Here is a 27,766-nt window from a genome sequence, read left to right as displayed (position 1 = left end):
TGTTCTGGCCACTGTACTTCTGGTAACGCAATCCAAGATAGCATTGGCTTGTTTTTGGCAACCAAGAGTTGGACAAAGTCGTAGAGGTTGGCCAGTCTTTCCCCCGAGTCTTTCCCAGGCACTCCCCATTCCATCAGAATTTGAAGCAAATTGCAGACATAGTATCTTTTCACTAGTAACACATTTAGGATGTATCTGTAGCAGGATTCTTTTAAAAACTTAACCACAACACCATGGTTCTGTAATAATTCTATTCTCTGTGAGGCAATGGCCTGTCCGTCTGCAAATGCTGATGCCTTCCTCCCATTTGGAGAATTTCCTTTCCAAGAAGGTGTGTGTGTGTGTGTGTGTGTGTGTGTGTGTGTTTTTGGGGATAACGTAGGTGCCTTCTTCTTCCTTTGTGGGAACCATGGATCTTGAAGTTGCCAGTCTAGCCACATTGCAGACATTAGCAGGGGTCTCAGGAGGGGCTTTGCTCCCTTACTTGGGGCGTTGGTGCCTGTGGGCATATGCCTGTCCCCTTTGGGTACCAGCACCTTTAGGTACTGCTTCCCCAGCTGTGTCCCAGCAAGGAGCACCCATGGGAACCAGGCTCCAGCAGGAGCTACCAGGATAGCTGAGGCAGAACCTGGCAGGGCCATTGTCCCACTCTGGAGTCACCTCCTCTGAGGGGCAGCTGGGGAGGGACCCATCAGGAGGGTCCCCCCACCCTGGGGAATCATTCCAGTTGCTCTCTGAATACCTCCAGATAGACCTTTCTGAGCTTTCTGGCACCCAGGTTGCTTCGATGAAGCAGCTGGCCCAGGGCTGCCTTCCTCTATTCTGGCCTGTCAGGGTCGGAGCCCTGGAACCACCGCCATGGTGCTGCAGCCTCTCCACGCAGAGCTGAGCATGGCTCCTAGTTTCCCCAGGCTGTGGCTGCATTGTTAAGTAGTGTCCCTGGCAAGTAATTACACCCACGGCAGCTCAGTTGCACCCTAAGCAAATTAGGTGCTGATCCGAAGGTGTAATTAAGCAATAGTGAGTGCAATTTAGTAATTACAAGTGCCTTTCCCCACTGGTGCATCCATTGCAGGCCAAAAAAGACCCGCTGAAGGACTGTTTTGGTCCACGAACTTCCGTGTTCTAAGTCTAGGCAAAGAGATACCTCAGAGCCAACTTCTGTTTGATTTCTATATATTGGGGGAGGACCTTTGGATGTGTCAGGGTGCTAAACATAATTAGCATTCTTTAGGAAGAAAATACACAACAAGCCTGCTATTGTTTTCTTAATTATATGTCTTCTGATGTGAAACAATCCCTTGGTGTTGGTGATGTGTTGATTAATTATCCCAAACAGTTCCTTTTGAAAGTTGGGAAATGTTTCTCTTGACCTCCTTCTCCATTTCAAGGAGCCAACCTCTCGAGTTTCCTCATGAGCATTGCTGTTACCTGTGCTGGAAAGGTGGAGGGAGAAATAGATACCCTGGGCTGTGGTGGGGCCAGGCTGGACTGTGGGCTTTGGGGGGCCCTAGGCCTCAGGCCAGCAGGGTTGGCGGCATGCTAGGCTGACCCCTGGGAGACTGACCTGCAGTTCTCCCATGGGCCCAAGAGGGGAGCGCAGTGGGGGTGGGGTTGGGGGAGGGGGAGGGACACATGCAGGTGAGGATGGAGCAGTTGCTGTGTCTTGTGTCTGGAGCCTCTGAACCCTCCGGCAAAGATGTCCCAGTGACTCGCTGAGCTGTGTCTCCCCACTGTCACCCCCAGGGACCACCCCTCACTTGCTTCCACCCTTGTTTGTGTTTTGAGTTCCCTTGGCAGCCGCTGAGAAGCAGGCTATGGCGAGGCAGCAGTGGGTACAAGGCCTGGCCTGAGATGGTCCACAGGGCTGCAGCAACGGAAAGGGCCTGGGGACCTTGTCAGGTGTGTGTGGATGATACTGTGGGTGCCGAGAAGAGGGAAGAGGCCACCTCAGAGAGCAATGGGTGTGTGTGTGTGTGTGTGTGTGTGTGTGTGTGTATGGATGTGTACATATAGGTGTGTATGGGTGTTGGGGAAATAGAGCAAGGGCAGGGAGTTTTTCTGCTGGGGTTTCCCTGGAGTTCCGGGTCTCCGTCTTTGCTCATAAGGGCCTAAAATGCCTCCCTCTGCCCCCTCACTGTCCTGTCACACTTCCTTGCCCTTTTAGGGTAGTCTCTAGGCCCTCCACCTCTAGGAAGTCTCCCCATATTTCCCAGCCAGCCCTCTAGGGCCTCTCTCCATTCAGAGCCTGCCATCATTTCCCCATCTTTTGGCCCCAAATAGTTACCTTTCTTTAAGCAGGTAAGTCCAGTCTCTCCAATGGGCTGTAAGAATGCATGTGGGAGCAGGGCTTGTCCTCATCCATCTCAGTTGCTCCTCGGTGCCCAGTTCTGGCCAGAGCTACTCAGTTTTTCCTCCTTTATCTCTCCTACCGCCCTAGCCTCCCTTTTCTCTCTCTCAGCCCTGGCCTTTTTGTGTTTCTTCTTCCCCATCACTTCTGCCTGTCTCTGGGTATCTCTCTGTGGGTCTGTCTTTCTTGCTTCATTAGAAAACATATTTGAGTTAGCCCAAGGGAATCTAATTAAACTTAATTAATGATACATATGAAATATAAACAACTTATAATGTAAAAATAAAATAGTAAAACATCAGTACCATGGAAATCATAAATTAAAGGAGTCAAATTGGCATTAAATCCAAATGTGGATTTAAGATCCTCTGATGATTTCTGTTAGCACTGATAATTATTGAATGTGCTTTGTGCTGAACGCCCAACTTTATGTTCATGATCTCATGTCATCCTTTCAATAGTAACTCAAGAGGCGAGGACTTTCATCCTCCCATTTTATAGATGGAGACTCAGGGCTCAGAGAGGTTCAGAGTCTTGGTGAAGGTCACACAGCCAGTACATGACAGATCAGGGATTTGAGCTGACATGCTGTCTAGCCTTCGACAAGCCCATCTGTAGCCTGTACCAAGGAGTGACAGGCTCAGCCTGGGAAGGAGGGAGAGCTCACCAGGGTCTGCAGCAGTCAGGGGAGCTTTTGGGGAGCAGGATGCTGGGAAAGGTGGAGAGGGAATTAAGAGGAGGGTAACCCTGACCAACCCAGGAATATCAGGAAGTAGATGAGGCGTGATGAGGGACATAATGGAGAGCAGGGGGCAAGCCCAGGCCATAGATCTAGGTTCTCAGAAGTGGGGACGGGGGAGAGCATCCAGAGGGTCCTCAGAGATGAGATCCCTACCAGCAGGGAGGCCCAGGCAGCCCTGACTACAGGAAGCAGAGCCCGTTCCCCCCCTCCCCCACAGCAGGGAGAGGAAAAACAGCCTTGTCTTGGGGACACCTGGCTGCCCCACCGGGCTGGGCATTGGGTTTCAGGAGCACTCGATAACATGCCTGGGGCAGTCCCCTGGGGAGGGGGCTGTGTACCCCTCTCTGCCTGTATCCAGTGCCCTTTACTGGCCGCCCACCAAAAAACTACTTACTTTCCTGAAAGCAAGTGAGTACACAGTACACCTGTGTGGTGTCGGGGGCGCTGGGACAAACAGCTGCTGAATTAAGTGACGACTAAGCTGAGGATGATGGGAGGACAGGGGTGGGGGATGTGAGGAGGTGGATCCAGGAAAAAAGAAGAGAAAGTGTCTTGTCTTAAGGGGTGAGCTGAAAGGCAGGGTTTCCAACGTAGAGGCAGGATCACCTCTCTCCCCATCTAGGGTGTCAGTCTTGGAAAACCTCTTAGGTGGATTTAAAAACCTTAGCTGAAATCAATGACTTGGGCCAGAGGAGAAGTGGCTAGGAGGTATAGCTGCCGCTGGCTTGGACAGAAAAGGTTCAGACCCTGGTGATGCAGTTATTGTCCATCGTAACCTACTCTCACTCACACCAGCCATTCAGACCTCTGAAGGACTGGCTGTAGCGCCCAGTTTATTCAGCATGAGGAATCTAGTTTCCTATTGTCGTTCAAAGTGCATGTCTACTTCAAGTAACCACTCATTTAGCGGCTGTGTGACCTGCGGCAAGTTTCTCAGCCTCGGTTTCTTCATTCTTCAATGAAGGCAATAATCAAACTTACAACACGGAGGTGCTGTGTAAATTAAATGAGCCTAGCATGCAGTAAGAGCTTAATAAATGCTAGCCACTATTACACTTATTTCTGCAGTTTGGCAAGCAAATGGCTGCCACTGAATTCTCAAGAGTTCAGCTTTCTCTGACTGTGACCTGCTCTCAGAAAGAGTCCATTTATGCAGTGGAATGAGCCCTGGGCTAGAGCCTGGAGACCCTGATTCCAGTTCCAGCTACTTCTCTGATGGCTGTGTGACTTTGGCAAGCCCCCTTCCCTCTCTGGGCTTCAGTTTTTTTCACCTGAGTAGTGAAGGAATTGGACCAAAGGACCTTCTCAGCCTGATAGGTCTGTGATGTTCCGTGGCTCCAGGGAAGGGGGGCTTTAACCCCCTCAGACATTGGCTGGCAGGAGGGATTCTAAGCTGCAGAGATGATTCCAATGGGAAAGGTGATTGGAAAATCTTTCCTCTTAGCATAACTCCCCAGGCCCCTGGTGGGTCTTCGCCTACCCTGCATCTTTGTTCAGAGTTGGGTAGATGACTCATTGCCACGCCCTGAACCGGCTTAACCTGTACATGCACACACAGAGTGCACTCCCCGTGGGCATGAGGACACGCACACATGTGCACACGTAACACATGCGCAGAGCTGCTCCCATGGTCTGTGTAGGAACCACACCCCGGCCCTCACCCAGGTGTGCTGTGTTTGGTGGTTTCAGAACTCCTGGATGTAGCATTGTCAGATATAACAAATAAAAATAAAAATACAAGATGCCCAGATAAATTAGAAAAAGAGCTCTAATGGCTGCATTTTTGTAACTTATTGACAAAAGGACGCCCTGTCAGACCATATAGGATGCAGGCCACATTCAGCAAATGTAGGGTCGTCCTGTGTATACAGGATGCTGACAACCCTATCCTGGGCCCCCCAAGTCTGAGATCACTGGACTGAAAACTATGGAAAATTTCCTGGCTTGGAGACAAGCAGTTCGTCTGCCATGCTTTCAGATTGGGGGTTTGGGGGAAAGGAAGAAAACAAAGGAAAAGTTCCAGGGCAGGGCTTTGTTGGGGGAGGGGCCTGGCTGCGTTGTCTCCCAGAGAGATGATGCCTCTTCCTCCCTCACTGATCAATGCCAGTGGTGCTCACCACTCCATCAGCTGTTGTTTTGGGGGCGGCTGCCAGGGTACTGCTGCTATTCTAGGTTGGCACTGACTTAGGGAAATACTACTTTCTCAGGAAGAAGGGAGAGTGGAAAGGACCCAACTCAGACATCATTTCAAACCCAACAGGTGCCTAAGCTAGGAACAGCCTTCTTTCTGATTCTTTGTTCATCAGCCCTCTGAATGGGCAGGAACCCTCCCCACTTTGCAGATGAACAAACTAAGGCCAAGGAGAATTCTACCTGGGCCTCTAGGATGTTTGCTGTGGAGCTAGAAAGAGGCCACTAGTCCCTAGCTGAGCCCAAGCTGGACTGGGCTCTCCTGGCTTGTGGGGCTTCAGCCTGCCCAGGATGGGTGGCAGCTGCAGTTAGTGGGCCTCGCTGTGTGCAGGGCACCAACCAAGCTGTGTGGCAAAGCTGAGGCTTGGGGAGAAGCATTGGCCAACCTACCTCTCTGCCCTCTCTTTTATCCCCTGGATCAGAACAGAGAGGGACAGGCCTCATCGCAGGCATCTCAGAGGTATGACCTGCCTCCAGTCTCAACACAGGGAATGGTGATGGACATGGCTTTGGGGCCTGCAGGCTTGGGTGCAAATTCCTGCTTTGTTTCTTTCTTTGGGCCAGTCATGGCTCTCTTCTCCTCATCTGTAAAGTGGGAGCAATAGCACCTGATAGGGTTGTTGTGGGATTGAGTTAACATAGGTAACATACTTTGTCCAGTGCACAGCACATAGTCGGGAGTCAGGAGATGATAGTTATTGCTTTATTAGTGCTCATCCAGAGTGAAGCTGTAACTACATTCCTTTCATGCACATGTATGGAGTAGCTTCAATAAACCAGGCACTGTTCTAGGGACCAACGGGTCCTCAGGGAAAGGATTGAGTGCTTCCTATTCCCTAGGAGCTGTAGATAGTCTGGGTGAGGAATTAAGCAAGCTACAAATGACAAATTTAGTGAGCAAGACAAGTTGCTGGTAAGTGGAAGTTAGGTGGCTTGGTCTTAAAGTGAGGACAACTTTTAAAAAGAAGGTTGTGGTAGTCAGGGAAGGCTTCCTTGAGGAGGTGAGGTTCAGGCTTTGGTCCTGGCTTGCTCCTGGTCCAGTGTGTCCTGTTCAGCATCCTGTGCTTGTGGGCTGGCCTCACAGGAGTGTGTTCTTAGTGGGTGGCCCTGGCCATAAGCCCAGGGGTCGAGAAGAGGTTCCCGAGTGGAAGAAGAAGCGAGTGTCCATGGCCAGGCTGGAGTTTGGAGGAGTTGAACCTCAGCTTTTCACCTGCTCTAGACATCTGCAGCCCAGCAGAGAGGAGACAGGTAAGATCGAGAGGTTTGCCATCTTGGGGCTCTGGCTGGGAGGCTACTCTGCCGAGAAGCAGAGGTCCAGCCCTGCCCTGCCCACAGTGACCCTAGGTGCCCACTGTGGGCTTTGTCCCACTGCACGGGGATGGGGAAGACCCTCTGCTTGTCTCAGGGATTCCATCTGGTTTTTATTTTCATTTGTAACAGTGACAAATGTTGCTGCAAAAACAGAAAAAGGCCAGAGAAACATACCTCCTCCTGGAACGAACATTTCATCACTTCCCGTCCGTGCTGCCTCACTGATGGAACTTGACATTCTGGGCTCATTAGCGCAGGAGTCCTTTACAGGAAGCAGCTCGCTGTGGGGAGGTCACAAGGGGCTTGGACTTTGGTGTCAGTGAGAAATTTGGCTTCCAGGGAGAAGCTGTCTGGCAGGACTGACCCTCACCCTGAGGCTCCCCCTTCTGTTCAGTGAAGGCCAGCAAAACTCTGTGTCACTTTTCTCCAGGGAGGAGGCCCTTCCAGGGTCCTGGAGGTCAGCCACGCTCCCCCTTCCCTCTCCTGGGTCAAGACCCTGGAATGGCAGAGTTGGAAGAGATCTCAGCCAGTCCTACCCCAACAATTTGCATGTGGGGACACCGAGGCCCAGGGAATGGAGGAGTTTGCTCAGCGTCACCCAGAGAGGTGACGTTGTCAGGAACAGAGAGGCTGCAGATAAGAGCGTGGGCTCTGAAGGCAGGAAGACGAGGCGTTGAGGCTTGCCCTGGCCCTCACTGCCGCTGTGACCCTGGACAGCAAATCCTGTCATCTCATCAGACCACACAGGGGATTGAGCGAATATACCTAACATGCCTAGCACTGCGCCTGGCATGGACGGAGGGCACAAGCCGTGCTGGTTATTGCTCTTCTTCTTCTCATTATCGTCACTAAGCCCAGACCTCCTGCTGAGCAGTGCAGCCTGTTAGTTCACCGAGGGGTCTTTTCCGTGCCTTGGTAAGTTGCCCAGCAAAAGTCAAACACAGTAGCTCTGCTCTGCCTTTGCCCTATGGCATGAAGCTAAATGAAAGAGGTCTCCCGAGACCAGGCCACAGGGAGGCAGAGCTTCAGCAGGAGGAAAAATGTGCCCTGTGGGCAGCAGCATGTGTCATTATTATCATCGCCCGGCATCGACGGGCTACAGAACACCCCCACTGAATGAATGAATGATGGAATGTTTGCCTGTTGACTTCTCCAGACTGGGGCCCCCGCCAAAGCTCGCCTCTAAGGCAGAAAGAGCATGACTTTTGGAACCAGCTGGCCTGTTTCTTCATCGGCAAAAGGGGGAAGCTGCTATTGAGCCTCATTCCACCTCCACCTGCACAGATCTGCAACTCTTCCCACAGCCCTTTGGACCGGCAGGATACATATTACTACTCCCATTGTGCAGGTGAGGAAACTGAGGCCCCAAGAGGGTAAGTGACTTGCCCAAGTAATCGTCAGCAAAGCCAGGGCCTCCGGCCAAACCCCCAGGCTCCCTGGCCAGTTCTCGTGCTGCTCTGGTGCTTCCTGTGTGGCAGGCTGAAAATAGGGGAGATGAAATGAAACAAGTCAGCAGCTTCTCAGCCCCTCTTTCACCTGCCCTGGGGATCAGTTGCATTTTTCTCTTTCGAGGCAGAGGCAGCCCTTTAGGTTGAGGGTGCATTGGGTTTCCACCCCGCAGATCTGAGTCCGGCTTTAAGCCCAGCTCCAGGAGAAATGGAAAGGTCCCCAACCACAGGATGGGCAATGTGGACAGGGGGCTACGACCCCAGGCTGGGGGTCCTGGTTAGGCTGGGTTCCAGGTAAGGTGTGTGTTCTTGTCTCCCTAACACCTCTCACACAGCCCTGGACAAACAGCTTTCACCACCTGGCTAGGTGTCCTGGTGATTAGGATTTAATGATCTGGCTGCCGAGAGCTCAGTGGACAGGGGCCATTCTTCCAGGCCTGCACCAGACCACACCTCTGCCCTGGTGGGGGCTCTGAGTTTTGCATTTTGGGCCAACCTGCTCCTTGTACATCTATTTGGAACCAGCAAGGCGGCCCCCCACCTGAGCTTTTTATCGGCTTCTTTTGAATTAGGAGTTTTAACAGCCTGCAGTGCAAACATAGAAGCCTTTAAGGAGAGAGAGTGAATGAAGTCAGCCAGACGGAGTGTGCTGGGGAGAAAGAGGAAATCCCAAGCTGAGTTTTGGCATAGGGCGTGATTATGTTAGTGACAGCAGGCTGCGTCTTCCAGGACAGGAACCCCCTGACCCCGTGGTTTACAAAACACTTTGTCCACATAATTCTACCGCAACCAAACAACTACCTTAAGAGGCAGTGATGGTTGCTTTCCCTTATTTTGATTTTACAGATGGTGAAACTGAAGCTCAGAGAGGTGCTGAGACTTGCTCAAGATCACACAGCAAGGAACAAACAGGCAGGGCTGGGATTCCAGCCCAAGCCTGATGTTCTCTTCCTGACACCATGGTATTTCCCCCGAAGTCTCTGTTTTCCAGTCTCGAGTTAAATATCAGTGGTGGTGCCATAGGGGGTTGTTGAAACTCTGGCCAGATCCACAGGGCTCCCTTTCCCCTCCCTGTGTGACCACTCACCAGCTTCTGTGTGCTTTGCTTCCAATGGCTCTCACCTGCAACCTTCTCCTGAAGGCTACCATTTGCCCAGGCAGAGGGATGAAAATGCCTGAGGGTTAACTGGGGTGGTCCATCGCCAATGACCAACTGGAGCCAGAGTACGAAAGCCCAGCTCCCTCTCCTGGAGGCAGGACCAACTCCCAGGTGTAATTTACACTCCAGATCCTGTGGGATCAGGCTGGTGCTGAGACTTCACCTGGGAGAGCACCCTGTCCTGCTTTGTCCACTCTCTTCCTCTAGTGTCTTCTGGGAGCTCTTCCTTAATGAATCCCTTGTAAATAAATTCTCATTTCAAGGTCTGCTTCTGAACCTGGCCTAAGACAGGTGCTGAAGGAGGGCTTGAGGATCAAGTCTGTGAAAAGAGACAAGATATCTCTCGCTCTAAGAAAAAAGAGGCTCCTGACTTATAGTGTTTGCCAGTTTCTACAGTGTAAATATTTCCATCATGGCCCATTCGTGCTGCTAACAAGATGTCACTGGAGGTGAAGTTGGGAGGAGATGCACAGTCCTGTCAGCCAGACGCAATGGGCTCCAGCAGGCCTCTTATGTCTCCTAACTTCTCTATTGTCAGAGCTGGATTCTAAGGGTCAGATCCTGACTTTTATGGTGTCCAGGAAGAGAAATGATTCCCTGGGTCCATTTGGCCAAGGCCCAGTGGGTGTCATACTGACAAGCTGAGGATTTCATTGTAAAAGTTGATTGTCCCCACAGAGTGGACATCTCCGGTCTCCCTGCCCTGGGACATCACGCTGCTCACTCACCTTCCTCTGTATTTGATGCTTTCCGGTCTGGGACCTGTGTAAAGCCCATTTTTGTTCTGATGCCATGATAAACCCCACAAGTGGAGAGCACTTTACCGTTTGCAAAGCACTTTTCACAGCGATTTTCTCCTATGCTCCTCCGGACAATGCTGCCAGGTCAGCGACAGGGGTGTGATTGCCACCACTTTACAAATAATAATCCAAGGCTTGGGTTTCCAGGCCCGCTCCAGGACACACTGACTGGTGAGTGGCGGCAGAGCAAAACCAAAGTCCTCCGTGCTCTACAGCCCAGTCAAGTGTGTATATTGCCATCTGTCTCAGGCAGATTGACCATCATGAATATTCCAGTGCATCAGAAATTGAAAGCTGGGTTAAAAGCCAAATGCCTGGATTTATCCTTTGAATTTAGAAATATTAACCTTAAAAGTTCTTCCAACTTCTATCCAATTAAAAAAAAAATAGCGTTTCCCGTTGGGTTTTCAGTAATAGGTGAAAACCAGGAGATTGGGGGAAGGGAGGAGGGGAAATGACGCTGTTCATAGGTGATTTGGTCCCTCCCTGGCCAGTTCCTTCTTTCCGCAGCCTCCTCCAAACCCAAATGCCTTCACAGCCCAGGTGACCGCGGAGAGGGAGGCAGAGGTAAGATTTCAGTCCAAGGGGTTTCAGGTCAACAGCTCCTTTAGTCAACATGACAAAGGTATTTATTACAGGAAATCTCTAGCAAGGATGATCTGTACTTCGCAAGGAGACAGCAATCAAGGCAGACGTTTGCCTGGAGCAGTGGACTTCTGAGGTGATCTGCGAGGATCTGCTGAGGTAATATTAACATTCCTGCCCAAGATGGACCTGCTCTTCTGATTCGGAAGTTGTGAACAGTACATCCCGGCGTGGGGACAGGGGGAGTTATACCTGTGACTTCGCTTGCGATAGGCTGTCCTCTCAACTCTGGGAAGGAACACGGGCGATGTGTGACCAGACTTTCAGGACAGAGAAACCTGCCATTCACCAGACACCCCCACCCCCACGCTTTGTGAAGTCACCTTAGTTTTCTTCTAGTGCAGTGTTAAAATGTGAATTGCCTGGACGAATGTTTCCAATACTTGCCTGCTGGGGGATTTGTTAAAACATCCAGATTCCCAGGTTCCCTCCCAGGCTGATTCAGTAGGTTGGGAGAGGGTGATGTTAAGAAGCTGTAGTTTTAACAAAACCACACGTAATCCTTATGATTGGATCGATTTGGCAGGTGTGGACCACTGCTTCTCGAACTATCGAAGGTATCTGAATCAGCTGGAGGGCTGGTTAAGAAGAGTGCTGACCTTATGTGGGCCTGAGAATTTGCATTTCCAACACACTCCCAGGTGATGTGATTGCTGCTGGCGTGGGGAAAACACTTTGAGAGCCACTGGTGGAGACAGACCTGTGAGCCAGAGTTAATCTGTCGAAGCCTCAGTTTCATCATCTGTAATGTGGGGTTGGTCATAGTATCTACCTCTTAAGGGCTGTTACGAGGATTAACTGAGTTAATATTTGAAAAGCACAGCAGTGTCTGCAACATGGTAAGTTAGTATGATGTAAGCGTTCGTTGAAGAGAAAATAAAATGCCAGCTAGGGTTATGGGTATCTGTTCTATGCACTCAGCAGCTGCTTCCTTGTGGATGGCACGCTTGGCAGGGGCAGGCTCTGTCTAAGCGGCTTGTCTCTGCTGGGTCCCCAACTCATAGTGCAATGCCTGGCACATTGTAGGTGTTCAATGAATTTATTGAATGAGTGGATGGATGGATGGATGATGGGTGGGTGGATAGACAGATGGACAGACAGGTAGATGGAGCCTGGGTCACTCACCAGCCTCTCCCAGGTGACCACAGCAGTTTCCTGGTAGGCTCTCCCACCTCCATTCTTGGCCCCTTCCACCCATTTTCCCCACAGCAGCTGCAGAGATGATTCTAAAACCCAGATCTGATCCTCTCACTCTGCTGCTTAAAACCTCTTCCATTGCACGTTCTTATAATAATTATCTTCTATGGACCATGTGTAGACAAAACTCCATGACTTTTAATTTAATTCATGTCTCCATTCACAAATAATCAAAGCCATGTGACTGCCAATCAGATTTGCTGATGAGGAGGAGCTAAGAAGTGCCAATAAAATTTCAGCTCAACGCAAAGAAACTTGATGTGTTACTGAACTATGCAGATTTACCTTGGGTAAGTGTATGGTTCCTGCTCAGCTGCTGGAATTGCTGAACATAATTCACAGATACCCTCTTCTCATAAATGCTGACTCGGTCTCTCAGGAGTTGGGAGTTCCTGATGGGGAAACCACGTGATTAGGGGGAAATGCAGACTTCTTACCTGGAGTATAAGTTTCACACACTTGGCCTGATCCTTCCTTTGAGTTTTGTCTCTTGCTGCTTCCCTCTGGTTGTCTGGTCATGGGTGTCTCCTTGACCAGGTAGGAGCTACGGTGGGGTTGGAGTCTAGCCCCGGACAGCACGTGCTCAAAAACTGTGGAATAAATGAATAGCCCTGCATAATGTACAACAGATTTCTTTAGTTGGAATGTGGTACATTTCCCATTTCACAACTTTTTCTGCCCTGCCCTCCCGTTATTGCTGCCTCAGGAGGTGGTATTTCCTCTTTACTTCAAGCCAAGGCAGATGGGGGACCACTCAGAAAGCTTGACATATGTCCACTAGAATTGGGGGCCTGGTTGTATGAGTGTTTCCATAAGACAAGGGGACCTGCAGCTGGCTGGTGGGGCAATGTGACTCCAACGGTGAATAACTGAGTGGGGGGAAACTTTGAAAGCCCAGGGCATGTGGTATCCTAAGTAGCAGGAGAAGTTCCCAGGAGAGAAGTCTCAGAAAAACCCAGGGAAAAACCCTCAAGAGAAAGAGTGAGCTTTGAACATCCACAGAGCCAGCAGCCCACGATTACATCTGAATGAGGAAGTCCTCTTCTTCCTCATCTCCTCCAAACCCAGGGGGCTCACAGGTGGGTGGGGAGCAGGGGAGAAGATGCACACGACCGGGAAATGGAGAGGCCACCGTGTCATCATTGCCCGTGGCAGGCCTCCCTGGCTAGCGCTGGCCTGAGCTGGGGAGGCCGATGTTGGGTGAGAGGAGGGAGTGAGTAATTATAACCCTAGGCCTGACATTTTCATTACTTTAATGAGACCGGGCTTGGGACTGAAAGTGACCACAAGACTGTTTGTTATCTAAGAGTGTCTAGAAAAGTGATGAGACCTACCTGAGATTTTTATCCTAGGGCAAGAACACCCTGCAGAGCTGGTTTGAAGGGACAATTGGGCTTGGCAGGGAGGAGTCTGGAGAAAGCTGTTCAAGATAATGGTTACAGAACTACATTTACAGAGACATATGAAAACATATTTACATAAATCCACGTATATCACACAGACTTAGATCAATATATGTACATACACGTATCCATAGGTACAAACTACCATTTTTGAGACTCCTTTACTGCACACGTTCTAAGCCAGGCATTTTTACATACGTTAGCTTTAATCCTCAGATAAGATAAATATCACTATTTTACAGACGATAAAACTGGGATCAAGGACGTGATATCTTTTACCCTAAGATCACACAGCAAGTAAAAGAGCAACAATTCAAACCTAGGTCCCTTGTTCATTCAGACTATATCTGTGGCTTCCCTGCCATGTGCCAGCCCTAAGCTGGGTCTGTCCCCAGGGGCCAGGTCCTATCCATGACCTGTAGCTCTGTCAATTCCTGTGTCTCTATACAGATTTCTCTCTATGCATGGATAGGTTGTGATTAATTGATGTGCTATTGGCTCAGGCTAAAGGATTCCCACTTGCTCTTAGCGTGGTCAGGTCTCAGGTAGCTTCTTCTGAACTCCACAAAGTCACATGGTAAAGCACGTGGAGGTGGTGACAGAGCTGTGGAATCCTTGGGAACCAAAATGGTGCTGAGGGGGTGGGCAAGGTGGGCACGGCATAGAGACCGAGCTCACAGCTTGATGATTTGGGAAAATACCAGGTCCATTTGTCCTGGCTGAATTTAAGGGTAAGCACGTCTCTCTTCTTTCTTCCTTCCGGCCCTCCCTGCATGCTGCCCATGTGGCCAAGAGAAGCCCTTTATCCCAGAGCAGTCACTTTTTGGGGCGACACACAGCCCACATATGGCACTGTCTGAGGTACCTACATCTGGTCTTCTAAAAGCAGGCCGTGCGGGGCTGGGGAGGTGGGGAGAGGGCCAGTACACGGCCATGCGGCCTGTGCCCTTGGGTTAATGGTCTGCTGTTGTCATCTTGACATTCTTTGAATAAGGTGCCCTGTCCTGCATTTTCATTGCGCACTGAGCCCTGAAAAGTATGTAGCCGATTCTGCTGCGGGGGAGGGGCACCTCTGTCTGACATCCTTGTGTGCCTTCCACTGTGCCCAGCACCATGCAAATGCACCCTGGACTACGTGTGTGGGAAATTGCTAAACGAACAGAAATAGGCCTGGGTTGTCGTTTGTGGTTGGTGTGGGGTGGCCTGGGCAGGGTGGAGAGGTGTGTCTGTGTCACATAGGAAGGGACCTGGTATCCAGGGTTCTGCCCAAAGGCAAGAAAAAAAAATCCACTCTTAACTGGGATCTCAGTCAGGAATTTCCTCTTCTCAACTAAAGGGAGAAATTACTCCCCTCATTCCTACAGCAGAGACGAACCCCGGAAACAAATACACAGAACCAGACATCTGGCTATAAAACCATGAAAACAGACAGAAGCCATCCCCTTGGGTAATAAGTAATTAGCAGCAGGTATTTTACTAAAAGGATGGGAGGGATGTAAAGCTTCCTCAGCAAAGCGATCAACAGAGAGCTGGCACTTACAGTGGACTCTGAACAAGCACATAGGCAATGACAATTAATGTTCTGCAAATCCCAAGCGGCCTGTGTACCAGGTGACCAAGCATTTGTACAGCTGGGCTGACCAGGAAAACAGAAATCAAGTCATGTATTTATAACAGAGGGAATGTAATACAGGGAATTTGTCACACAGGTGATATGGAGGAGCCCAGAAGACAGTTCAGTGACATAACTCAGAGATGAGTCAGAGCAGGAAACCACTCCCACCTGACGTTAGAGAAACAAAGGGAAGAGATGGTGTTACTGGAGCCCAGTGTGATCTGGAATGAGACAGACCTGTTCAGTGAAGCTGGATCTATGCGGGACCTGCTGCTAGAGGAGAAATACCCTGGCTTCACCCCCAGCCCCTCCCGCCATGCTCTCCAGTCTCTACCAGCGCCTCCCACTGGCTGACGCAGGAGTCGGAAATGCAGCGTGTTGGGTCTTCACTGCTGAGATAGAAAGCAGCTCCACTCCCTTCTTCTGTGAAGTGTCTGTTGACGTCTTTTGCTTGCTCCCCCACCTCATTGGGTTCTTTGTCTTCTTATTGAGTAATGTGAGTTCTTTATATATTCTGGAGGCATGTTCTCTGTGAGACATTTATATTGTGAATCTTTTCTTATAGTCTATTGCTTGCCTATTCTTTTTCTTAATTGTGTCTTTTGAAGAGAAGGCATTTTAATTTTGACCAAATCCTATCTTTTCTTCTAGAAATTGTTATAATTTTAGCTTTTATGTCCAGCCGTATTATCCATTTTAAGCTTATTTTTTGTACATAGTGTGAGTTATAGAGGTCAAGATTAATTTTTTTTTGGTATATGGATATATACTTATTCCAGCACCATTTGTTGAAAAGACTATTCTTTTCCTCATAGAATGAACTTGTGCCTTTGTGAAAATCAATTGGCCATTATGTGTAGGTTTATATCTGGGTTCCATGTTTATTCTTGCTCTAATACCCCACTGTCTTAATTACTGTAGTTTTCTAGTAAGTGTTGAAATCAAGTAACACAATTCCTCCAACTTTATTCTCCATATTCAAAATTCTTTTGGCTATTCTAAGCCTTTTGCATTTCCATATTAATTTTAATCATCAGCATGTCAATTTCTACAAATATGCCTGTTGGAAGTTTTATCGAGATTTTATTAAATCTATAGATTAATTTGGGATGAATTAACATTGTAACGATATTGAGTCTTTCAACCTGTGAACATGGTATTTTCCTCTATTTAATATCTTTCAGAAATTACTAATTTCTTTCAGCAAAGTTTTATAGGTTTCAGTGTAGAGGTCTTACACATATTGAAACTTTTATTCTTAAGTATTCTATGGTTTATTTGATGCTATTGTAAATCAGATTATTTTTAAATTTAATTTTCTGTTTCCTGCTAATACAGTTGATTTTTGTATATTAATTTTGTATCTTGTGACCTTGATAAGTGATTTATTAGTTTTCATAGTTGTTTCATAGATTTATTAAGATTTTCTACCTAAGCAACAATGTTGTCTGCAAATAGAGACCATTTTACTCCTTTCATATGCCTTTATTTGTTTTTATTGCTTTATTTTACTGGTTATGATCTCTAGTACAATATTGAATAGAAGTACTGAGACAGAGAGAGAGAGAGAGAGAGAGAGAGAGAGAGAGAGAATCTTGCTGTTTCTTGATCTTAAGCAGAAAAGGTTCAACTATGTCACCATTAAGTATGATTATAGTTGTGAGACTTTTCATGGATACCATTTATTAGGTTGAGGAAGTTTAGGTCTAGTGCTGGTTTGCTGAAAAAAAATTTTGTTTAAATCATAAATTGTGTCTTGGATTTTGTTAAATGCTTTTTTTTCATCTATGAGATAATTATATAATTTTCTCCTTTATTCTGTTAATAATACTCTCCTTTGTTTTGTAATGAATTCCAAATTGAAAAATAAAAAAACCTTTCAATCCTACTTGGTTGTAATGTATTACCCTTTTAAAATAGTGCTAGATTTGATTTGTTAATATTTATCAAGAATTTCTGTGTCTATGTTCATGAGGGATATCAGTCTGTTTACTATTCTTGTGATGTGCTTGTCTGGTTTTGTTATCAGTTAATGTTGGCTTCATAGAATGAGTTGGTAAGCGTTCCTGCCTTAATTTTTCTGAAATTTTGTAAGATTGGTATTAATTGTTCCTTATGTGTTTGTTAGAATTTACTAATGAAGTCATTTGGGTCTGCAATTTTCTTTAGTAGGTTTTGTTCTTATCATGAATTCAATTTCTTTAATTGATACAGAAATCAAGTTTTCTCCTATTCTTGCATCAGTTCTGGTAATTTTTGTCTTTCCAGGAATCTTTCCATTTCACAGTCTTTCTAAATTTATAGGCATAAAGTTGTATATTAAATTGTTTTTTATTTCCATTTCCTTATGATTTTTTTAATGTCTATAGGATCTGTATTGATGTTCCCTCTTTTATCTGTCTTGGAAATTCATTTTTCCCCCTAATTTTTCCTTGTTCAATCTAAATAGAGGTTTATCAATTTTATGGGTCTTTTCAAATAACCAGTTTTTTATTTAATTGATTTTCCCATTATTTAAAAAATTTTTTATTTCATTGATGTTCACTCCTATGTTTATTTTCCTTCCTTCTATTAACTTTGAGTTTAATTAGTGCTTCTTTAATTTGGAAGCTTATAGCTAATTTATTTTGAGACTTTTTTCTTTCAATTATAGGTACCAAAGTTATGAATTTCCCTTTAAGTGTCATTTTAGCTGCATACTACTGATTTTGATATGTTGTATTTTTATTATCATTTAGTTTGAATTTATGTTTTCACTTTTTGTGGTTTTTAAAAATCTATCGATTATTTAGAAATGTGCTAATTTCATATATTTGGGAATTTCCAGGTATCCTTTTGATTTTCTAATTTAACTCTAAGAGCACACTCCACATATTTTTCAATCCTTTTACATTTTTGAGACATGCTTTATGACCTAGCATTTGGTCTATTTTAATGAATATTCCATGAACACTTGAAAAGAATGTGAATTCAGCAGTTGTTGGGTGTAATGTTCTATACATATCAATGAACTCTAGTTGGCTAATAAAATTCTTCAGATATTCTGTATCATTACTGATTATTCTACTTGTTCTATTAATTAATGAGAGAGGAGTGTTGATTTCTATTTCTCCTTTTAGTTCTGTCAGCTTTTGCTTCATGCAATTTGAAGCTGTTATTAGGTACATACACATGTAGTATGGTTGTGTCTTATTGATGAATTGGTTCCTTTATCATTATCATTCTGAAATGTCTCTCTTTATATGAGGCGACATTACTTGCCTTGGAGTCTAATTTGTCTGACGTTAACATTGTCACTCTAGCTTTCTTATGGTTATTGTCATGCTATATCTTTTCCCATGATTTTACTTTTAATCTATCTGTGTCTTTATATTTAAAGTGTGTTTCTTGGACAGAATATAGTTGGGTCTTAATATTTTTATTTAGTTCGACAGTATCTGTCTTTGAATTGGCGTGATTATTCCATTTAAATTCAATGTAATAATGATGTGGTTGGATTTAAGTCTGCCGTCTTACTCTTTGTCTCTCTCTTTTCTTTTTCCTTATTCCTGATTTTTCTTGGGTTAGTTGAGTAATTTTTAATACTTTATGTTGTCTTCTCTATTGGCTTATTAGCTATACCTTGTTCTTCTCTTTTTGTTTTCTTTTCCTAGGATTGCTCAAGGGTTTATAATACACATCTTTAACTTTATCAAAATCTACTTTCAAACAATATTATATCACTTCAGTGTACAAATTTTATAACTATATACTTCTATCTTTTGTCTTTTGTGCTACATTGTCACATATCTTACTTGTACATGTATTATAAACCCCACAATATGGTGTCATTCTTTTCTTTTAGTCAATTATCTTTTAAGGATTGAAAATGAGGAAAAATATATTTATCCACATATTTACCATTTCTTCACTCTCCATTCCTTTATGTAGGTAGATCTGAGTTTATATCTGGTATCAAGTTCCTCCAGCCTGAAGAGATTCTTTCTATTTCATGGTAGTAAAGATCTGCTGGTTATTTATCATCTAGCTATCTTATTTTCAGCACGTAAAAGCTGTTATCCTATTATCTCCTACGCTGCATTTTTCTTATAGGGGGTCAGCAGTCCTTCTTACTTTGTTCCTCTGTAAGTCTTGTTTCTCTACTTTTAAGATTTTTTCTTTATTTAATTGTTTTTAGGAATTTTTTTGTGACGTGGCGTGGTATGGTTTTCTTTGTCTCATCCTGCTTGGGATTCATTGAGATTCTTGGATCTGTGAATTGAATGTTTAACCAACTCTAGAAAAATTTCAGCCATTTTTTCTTTCCATATTCCCTACCCTTCCAAATCTGGAATTCCAATTATATGCATGTTAGACTGCTTCAATGTTGTTCTTCTGCAGGTCACTGAGGCTCTTAATTTTTCTCAGCCTTGTTTTTCTGCTTTGTTTATCAGATTAGATGGTTTCTGTGGCCCTGTTTTCAATTTTACTTACCTTTTCTTTTGCTGTGTCTAATGTGCTGTTAAGTTTGTTTGTTTATTTATTTATTATTTTTTACTCATTTCGGTTACTCAAGTTTATCTCAACAATCACCTGAGGGCTGCTCTACCAAGCCCTGGCTGTCCTGGGTGGAGAACAAGGACAGAAATTTCTGAAGGCTTCACACCTAGCAGACGGCTCCTGCATACCAGGTCCAGAATGGGGTGGGAACTACAGCTTGGGCGTCTTCCCCGTGATGTCACCACGTCAGGCCCGTTGCAAATGCCTCCTTCCCACAGCACCAGGAACTAGGCGTGCCGCATGAGTGTGAGGCTGTGCCTCTCATCTGATCCCGAAGGCCCCGCGAGGCTTGGGGCAGCGTTCTTCCCGAGGGCGTCACCCGGGCTAGGGGCAGAGCTGCGAGATAGCGTCCGAAGCAGCTCGCTGGCTGGTGTTGGCACCTGTTTGATCCTGTGCTCTCCCGAGCAGGCCAAGCTTGAAGAAAGATGGTGATAGCTCCACTAGAAGGGGCAGCTCAGGTCGGAGCCTGGTACCTCAAGGTGAGTCATCATTACTCGCAGCTGCCTGCTGTTCAAGTTGATTGAGTGAACTTTTCATTGCATATATTTTTCAGTTTAAAAGTTGTATTTTATGCTTTTAAATCTGTTTTCCTCCTAATTATGTTTGTTTTCTTTTAAATCCTTGAAACGATTTATAGCAGTTGTTTTAAAGTTTTTGTCTGCTAATTCAATCATTTAGAACATTTGTAGGTCTATTTGTGTTGGCTTTTCTCCTACTGTTTCCCTGAAAATAAGACCTAGCCGGACAATGAGCTCTAATGCGTCTTTTGGAGCAAAAATTAATATAAGACCCGGTGTTATATTATATTACATTATACCCTATATTATATTATACCCGGTCTTATATTATAGTAAAATAAGACCCGGTCTTGTATTATAGTAAAGTAAGACCAGGTCTTATATTAATTTTTGCTCCAAAAGACTCATTAGAGCTGATTGTCCAGCTAGGTCTTGTTTTCTGGGAAACATAGTAGTTATTGCTGATATTTTCTTGTTTTTTTGCTTGTCTAGTAATATTTGATTGGCTACTGGACATGTGATTATTACATTGTTGAGTACGTGAGTTTTGTTGTCTTTAAAAAGTGTTGTGTTTTGTTCTTCAGGCAGTTCCTTGGAGGAATAGCTCAGTCATTTTAAGACTTGCTTTTAAACTTTGGTTGGGTGTGTCTGGAATAACCTTTAGTTTAGGCCTTCTTTAGTCCTGTTTCTAAGGAATGGGCTTTTTGGGGCCTGTTAGATTCTTTGGATGTTGAAGGAAGTCTCTCCAATCTGGGTAGTCGGTACTTGAATATTTCCCAGTTCTGTGTGAAATCCAGTTGTGTTTCTTACCCTGGTGGTTGTTCTTTGCCTGGTTTTGTGGAGTCTCATTCTATGCACACTGCTTAGTATTCAAACAAAAACTCAAAGCATCCCCATGGAGATTTCTGGAAACTTTCTCTACATGGGTTCCTCTTTTGTAGTATCCTATTTCACAAATTCCAGCTACCTTAACCTCTCTGAATGCCAGTCTTTTTTTTTCTTATTGCAGCAAGTCCACCATATTCCACTTGGGTTTCCCCTCTTTGTGCCACAGTATAAAAAGTGTCCCCTCCCGCCCCCAGGCAAACAGTTGCATTTATGGGAGGGTTCATAATTTTTATTTTCTTGCTCTCAGGGATCATAGTCCTCCTGCACTTCCTGCTTTTCAGTGTCAGAAAACGGTTGTTTCAATCCAATTTTCTGATTGCTTATGAAAGGAAGACTAGTTTTTCTGTAATGACCATACGTGGGAATGCCCTCTTTATTAAAACATCTGTATAATATTCCATTGTATATTGTGCCATAATTTATTCAACCGGTTCCCTATTGATAGATGTTCATGTAGTTTCCAATCTTTTCCTTTTGTAAACAATGTTACAGTATAAATCATCACACCAAATTAATGTCATTCATGTCTGAGTAGATCTGTAGAATAAATTCCTAAAAGTGTCAATCAGTGGCATGTCAGTTTTTAATATATGCATATATTTTTTGCATTTGAAATTTGGTAGACACCTTCACATTACTCTCATGGAATTTTCTATTTACATTTTCACCAACAATGTAAAAGCATGTCTCTTCCCTACACTTTTGGCAACTTTTTGATCTTTACATATTTGGTGGGTAATCTTCATTTCTCTTATTATGCATCAGGGTAGCTATCTTTTCATACATTTAAGAGCCATTAGTACTTTCTTTTCTGTGAAATGTTCAGTCACAACTTATGTTGTAATAAGAAAAAACCATGGAAAAAAAAAAAAAAAAAGGAAAGAAAGAAACACATAAATAAATAAATAAGTGAGAGGGTTGGACCAGTTCTTCTAGGTCTCAACACGATCTAAAATTTTAAAGCAAAACCACTCCGGTGCAAGTCAAATCAACAAAAAAACAAATACACTCTAAAAGATACAAATGGATCTTGACATTCTGAGCAGCGAGTTAAATCAAGGAAGTTGAAGTATAACAAAGATAAGTGTAAGATTTAGTGTTTGGATTAATCCAGATGTAACCACCTAATGAGAAACCAAGGGAGTGTGGCTTATTAACATGTGTGAAACAGACCTCGTTGGCTGAAAGGAAGTGCAGTATGAGCCTAATGTCTGGGAGGAAATACTACTCCAATTTCTATCTGTGGGGATAGAAATTCTGTTGCTGGGAAGGGGGAGGATTCCCCTGCTCTGAGCTGGTATGTAAAGAAGTAGAAGCCTGTCCGGAGAAGAGAGATGGTGTTGCTGAAGGGACTGGAAACCAGGTCATGTGAGAAGTGATGGAAGGAACTGGGGATGTCTGACAGGTAGAAGAGAAGGCTCAGAGGCCCCATGAATCAAGACCTCAGATGAAGGAAGACATATTCTATGGAAGAGAAAGCCGACAGGTTCTGCCTGTTTCAAAGGAGGAGATCAAAGATCCACTAGTAGGGTAAACAGGGAGATAAATTTCAGCTCACTGTAAGTAAGGACTTTCCAGTTGAACTATCCAAAGATGATACATGCTTCCCCGGAGAGTGGTGAGTTCTCTGTCATCAGAGGTATTCAAGTATAGGCTACATCTCCACTAGGAAGGGATTCAAGTATCTTGTGGATGGTTGGACTAGATGGCCTGAGAGTCCTCTTACAATTCTGGTATTCTCTGATTTTTACACCCTTTCTACAGATGAGGAAAATCAGGCTCAAGTAGAATGATTTGCTGGGGATTAAATGACTGAAAAGCGACAAAGTCATGTGTAGAATCTAGACTTTGAAAGTCATTCTGGAGTTTATTTAAATCCATCCCCATCTATGTAGCCTTAGGCAAGGTGAAGCAAGACATCCTGCAAAGTTATTGGTTAGGGGAGGCATTATGGCAGCTTGGACATACCAGGAACCCAAATTCCAGAGAACTGAGTTCTAATTCTGGTTCTACCACCCTCACTGTTCAAGTGATTTCATCTTTCTCACCTTTAGCTCCCTCCTATAGCAAACATTAGTGATCTCCAGTCACACCACCTCTGCTCAACCAGCCCAAAGGAACGTCTCCTTCCTCAAAACTCCTGAGGATGTGTCATCTGCATCAAGTATACCAGACTCTCCTGTTCCTTCTGCTTCTCGCTGTGTGTGTGTGCTCTTTGGAACAAGGACCATGCCTGGGGGTTGCTTGCCTGCCGGAAGCTCCTGGGGCAGTGCCTGGCCCTTAGCAGGTGCACCCTAAAAAGCTTCTTGTTTTCTAACATCCCCTTGACCTCAATTCCTGGGGCCTGGGGAAGCTCCAAGAGCAAACGAACAGCATCTCCCTTTACACATGTTCGGAGAAGGTAATAAATCAATAAAGGTGTTCAGCAAGATAAAAAGAAGATCAGAGCATCTGCTCTGCCCAGGTGGTTGAAATCAGCATGTTTCCTGAGGAAGTTTTGCCCAGTCACCTCAAAAGTGTTCTGTTGTTTTAACTGTTAGAAGGAGTTTAATGATAAAAATATGCCCTGGACACGAGTCTCTGTCAGACATGGAGCTCAGCCAATAGCCCTGTTTTCAGTCCTGACTGTAAGTTGCTGGTGGTTATGGATACCAGAAAGGATGAGACGTGTCAAAACAGGCAAAAATGGACAGATACTTCTACCCTGACGTAGGTAGCCCCATGGCCTAAAGGCTTTGTCCTCTGCGGGAAGATGGAACTTATCCCCATGTTATCTTTCTAGTCATGTCACCTTATTCTGATGTCATCTATGGTGGACCTGAGCCTGGAGAAGCTTCAGGGACAGTGCTGGTCACCTGGAAGGGCAGGCTGGCCGACCTGATTGTTACCTGCAGCTTTCAAGTGACTGAGCTGGGCTGGGGGAAATGGCAAGGTGAGGGGCGTGGGGTGGGAGGTTGTGGTAGGTCGAGAAATTGAATGCGTTTCTTTGTTTCTGTCTGGGAGTATTCTCTATGACACCATTGCCATGGCTTCGTGGTGGGCAGGGGGAACCTTCCTGACCTCTGACTTTGGGCTTAGCCACGGGACTTACTTTGGCCAATGGGATGCTTGCAGACGGGATGTGAGAGAGAACTGAACTGTGATTGTGCAGTTGGGCTCTCTCTCTGTGCTTCTGCTATTGCTCTGAGATGTACGTGCCCTCGGTAGCCACTGCCCTTTCAGCCTAAACCCCAGAAAGTAACATGTGGAAGAGAGCCATTCCAGCTGAGTCACAGAGCTACAAACAAGAAAAATGAGTGTTTGTTGTAAGTCACTGATATTTTGGGGTTGTTTGCCATGAATTATTATGTGTTAATAGCTGACTAATACAGAGGTGAAAGCTAGTATGTGTATGGGGGTGGGGGGGCGTGTTGGTAGAAAGTTCCAGTTCCTTTCTCGATATTCCAGTGAGGCCTGACAGCTCTCAGCTAGCTGCTTCTTGATCTTGCTGGCTCCCCTGTGGTCTTCAGTCCTCTGCTTCCCAGAGGAGTTTATGGAATGTGGGCTTAGTCAAGCCTGTTCTGAATTATCAAGTGTGGTAGATTGTTGCAGTAATGGCCCCCAATAAATTTGATGCCGTCTGTGTCAGTACTATTGTGTGGTCCCTTCTCAGAATGACTCTGGGCTTGGCTGTGTGACTTGTTTGGCCAGTAGACATTAGCAAATGTGATGCAAGCAAGTCTTAAAAAGTGCATACGTACATTGGGCTTGCATCCTTTTGTAGGAACTTGTCCGCCATCTTGTGAAAAAGCCAGGCTAGCCTCCTTGAGGATGAAAGACCATGTGGAGAGAGGTTCCATTCATCCCAGAAGTCTCAAACATGTGAATGAGGATATCTTAGACCATCTGGCCCCAGAGGCACCCAGAACAGAAGAACAGCCAGCCAACCCACAGAATCATGACGACTAGTACATGTTTGTTGTTTTAAGCCACCACATTTTGGGGTGCTTGGTGATGCATCAAAAGCTAACTAATATACCTAGGCAGAAGATAGTTTGAAAAAGCAGTGGGATGTCATTCATGCATACACACTTTTTGAACATTTACTGTGTTCTAGACATTGTGCTATGGGTTGGGCTTGAGATATTGAGGAAGGAGACAAGTTTTAGTTTTCAAATGCAAGACCAGAAGGAAGATGGCATTGTAGGGACTTTGTCTAATGTACAGCAAGATGGGTCCTGCGAGTGGTGGAATTTGGCCCAGCAGGAAGCAGGTCACCTAAGGCAAAGAAGAGCCAGCCAGGGAAACATTGATTACTACGAGGGCGGAGGTGTGAGCTTCAGGTCCAAGTTAGGCTGTGAGAGCACCAGCAAGTGAGGAGGACAAAGGGCCTAGAACTTGGAGAATGCCTGCTCCAGACAGGAAACTCTTGCTCCTAACCGCAATAGCAGGATAATGAGAATAGCCCCGACATCTGTTGAACACCCTCACACCTAGTTTCTCGTTTGATACTCGTGACCCTGTGAGTGGGTGGGCCAGGTGTTCTTAGCTCCATTTTACCAAAGTGGAACTGAGGTAGAGGACTTCCCTGGGCCCCATGGCCACTGAGAGACACAGCTGGGACGCTGCCTGAGTCTAGGGCCTACTGTGTACACCATCCACCACACTGAAAATCTCCCAGGACCTGGAGCCCAGCACTGGTTCTCTGTAGCCGTGGAAGTTCCTGAGGATACATGACCGTGGGGGAAATAACAAGAACGGGGGTGAAATGGCAAGTGCTGGGTGTTGTTCAGGGCAGGGAATTAGGCTCAAGGGAGCTGGGTAGGTGTCAAGGACCTTAGAAGGAGAGGTTGTGCAGTGAGCAGGAAATACATTAGACCAGTTAGTGAACAAACCAATGTTCGAGCAGGAAATACATTAGACCAGTTAGTGAACAAACCAATGTTCTATTTCCCATCCATCCAACCATAAACCAATTATTCATCTATCATCCATTCATCCACCCATCTATACATCCAACTATTCAGCCACCCACCTAACAAGTCAACTACCCATCCATCTAACTATTAACCAATTATCCATCCATCCATCCATCCATCCATCCATCCATCCATCCATCCATCCAATCAACCAACTATGCAATCATTCAACCATCCAAATAACCAATCAACCTGATTGAATTCATCACACTTAGAAATATATCCAGGTTTCTTACTCTCCATGATGGCGCCCTGGCTGACATCTCTGGTCTCATATCTACCATTCCTCCTATTTACCCAACTCCACTTTAACTGATCTTTTTATTACTGATACCCATAAGTTTGTTCCTATCTTAGAGTGTTCTCACTTGCTTTATACTCTGGAATGATATGCCCTGAGATCTCAACATGGCTGCTGCCTCCTGGGGAGTCCAGTCTCAATTCAGGTATCACCTCATCAGAGGGACCTTCACTGAGTGCCTGTTCTGAAAGTCACCTCCAATCTCTCTCTTATCAACTTGTTTCATGCTCTTAATAACATATTGAGTTCATTCTTGAGTTATTTAAATTCCGTAATAAATCAACTCAACATAAATGACTCGATAATAAATAAACTGTGGGTTGTCTGTGTCCACTCTCAGAACAAGCTGCATGAGAGCAAGACCTTGCCTGCCTCATTCACTGCTGTATCTCTGGTGCCTAAAACAGTCTTGGCACATGGCAGGACCTCAGGAAATGGCAGTTATTGGCATTATGTCCACCACCTGATTTCTCCTCACTGCCTGATTTCTTTTGTCCCAGAGCACACTGGTCAGTGCTCAACTTCCACAATGAGGAGTCTTAGTTCTTTCCAAGAGAAGGCGTGCTCATTTCTTTGGCATCTCCCTGCAGGCCCCCTGGGGGATGCCCACACCATAATGAGCATCCAGACATGTGCCTGTGAGGGCATGTGCTGACCGACTTCATTTTCAGGGACAGCCCCTGTGGGATTTGGGCTTCACCCTCTGGTGCACTCTGATGTGGTAGCCTGGCTGCCTGCAGCGCTGGCTCCCGTCCCCACACATGGTGGCTCATCAGCACCTCTATTCTTAGCCCCGGAGAGTGGTGGGCTAAGAATAGTGAGCTACACCCTATCCAGGAAGCAGCATAGCCTCACAGCTCAGACATGCCTCCCACTCTTTGGCCCTTTGGACACCGTGTCCTCCACCCCTCTCCATCAATGCTCAGGAAGTGCTGGTCTCACAGAGGAATCCTCTTGGGTCACTCAAATGATAAGCACTAGTGTTCTGGGGCCATTTTTGGGGGGGTTCTGGAGGAATGAATAGGTTAGGAAGTCTACATTTTCTTAAGTGTTGCTTAACGACTTCTGGTGGCGCCTATGGAATTGTGTGGACCTCAGAGGCCACAAAGCCAGAATGCCATTTCTACGTGAGGACATCCTTCACCTTTCTTTTCTGGGACCTTGCCTCTTTGGAGCCTCCTTTTGGTGTGAAATTAGACAGATGGAGTCTGAGCGGAGCCTTGCAGTGTATGGCGGAACCTAAACACTGTGGAGCAAGAACCCTAATGGGACACTTAGGACTCAGCCCCTCAGCGAGCAGAGGGTCATGTAGCCTTCATCAGGAGTGCAGCAGTAAACATCGTTTAGCACGCGTTGTCCCACACAGAGAACTTTCCAGATAACTGTTTTCCCTCAAACTCCAATTCTGAAAATATACTTTCCGTAGAATTATTTTGAAATGCGTCATCCATGTTATTAGGTTGGCACAAAAGTAATTGCAGTTTAAAAGGTTAAAAATAATAGCAAAAACTGCAATTACATTTGCACCAACCTAGTATTTCCTTTTAAAGAAGAACCTATGGAACAGAGCTCATCTTTGGCTTCCAGGCTTGGGGTTCTTATTTTGAACAGAAATGATTTTTGAGCTGTACCACAGTGAACCCAGTGACCACAGGCCCACGTCATCCCAGGCAGGAGGATGTGGAGATCTTTGAGTCTGCCT

The 27,766-nt window shown here is 45.6% G+C and overlaps 1 long non-coding RNA gene across 5 annotated transcripts; it reads left to right on the top strand.

Annotated features, from left to right (window-relative positions):
• The first annotated feature begins 1,651 nt into the window (after positions 1–1,651).
• LOC141572888 (uncharacterized) lies at positions 1,652–16,647 on the top strand. Of its 5 annotated transcripts, none has more exons than XR_012498385.1 (5): positions 1,652–6,530; positions 6,723–7,508; positions 7,750–7,941; positions 8,888–14,106; positions 14,955–16,647. It is a non-coding gene; the product is annotated as an uncharacterized LOC141572888 (long non-coding RNA). The 5 variants fall into 5 exon arrangements; XR_012498386.1 differs by having other exon boundaries at positions 6,723–7,941; positions 8,888–10,567; positions 10,639–14,106; XR_012498387.1 differs by lacking the exon at positions 6,723–7,508.
• The last annotated feature ends 11,119 nt before the right edge of the window (positions 16,648–27,766 follow it).

Source organism: Rhinolophus sinicus, linkage group LG07, assembly GCF_036562045.2.
Source record: "Rhinolophus sinicus isolate RSC01 linkage group LG07, ASM3656204v1, whole genome shotgun sequence".
Lineage (NCBI taxonomy): Eukaryota > Metazoa > Chordata > Mammalia > Chiroptera > Rhinolophidae > Rhinolophus > Rhinolophus sinicus.
The sequence above is the reverse complement of the archived record's forward strand: the minus strand, read 5'-3'. Positions and strand labels throughout refer to the sequence as shown.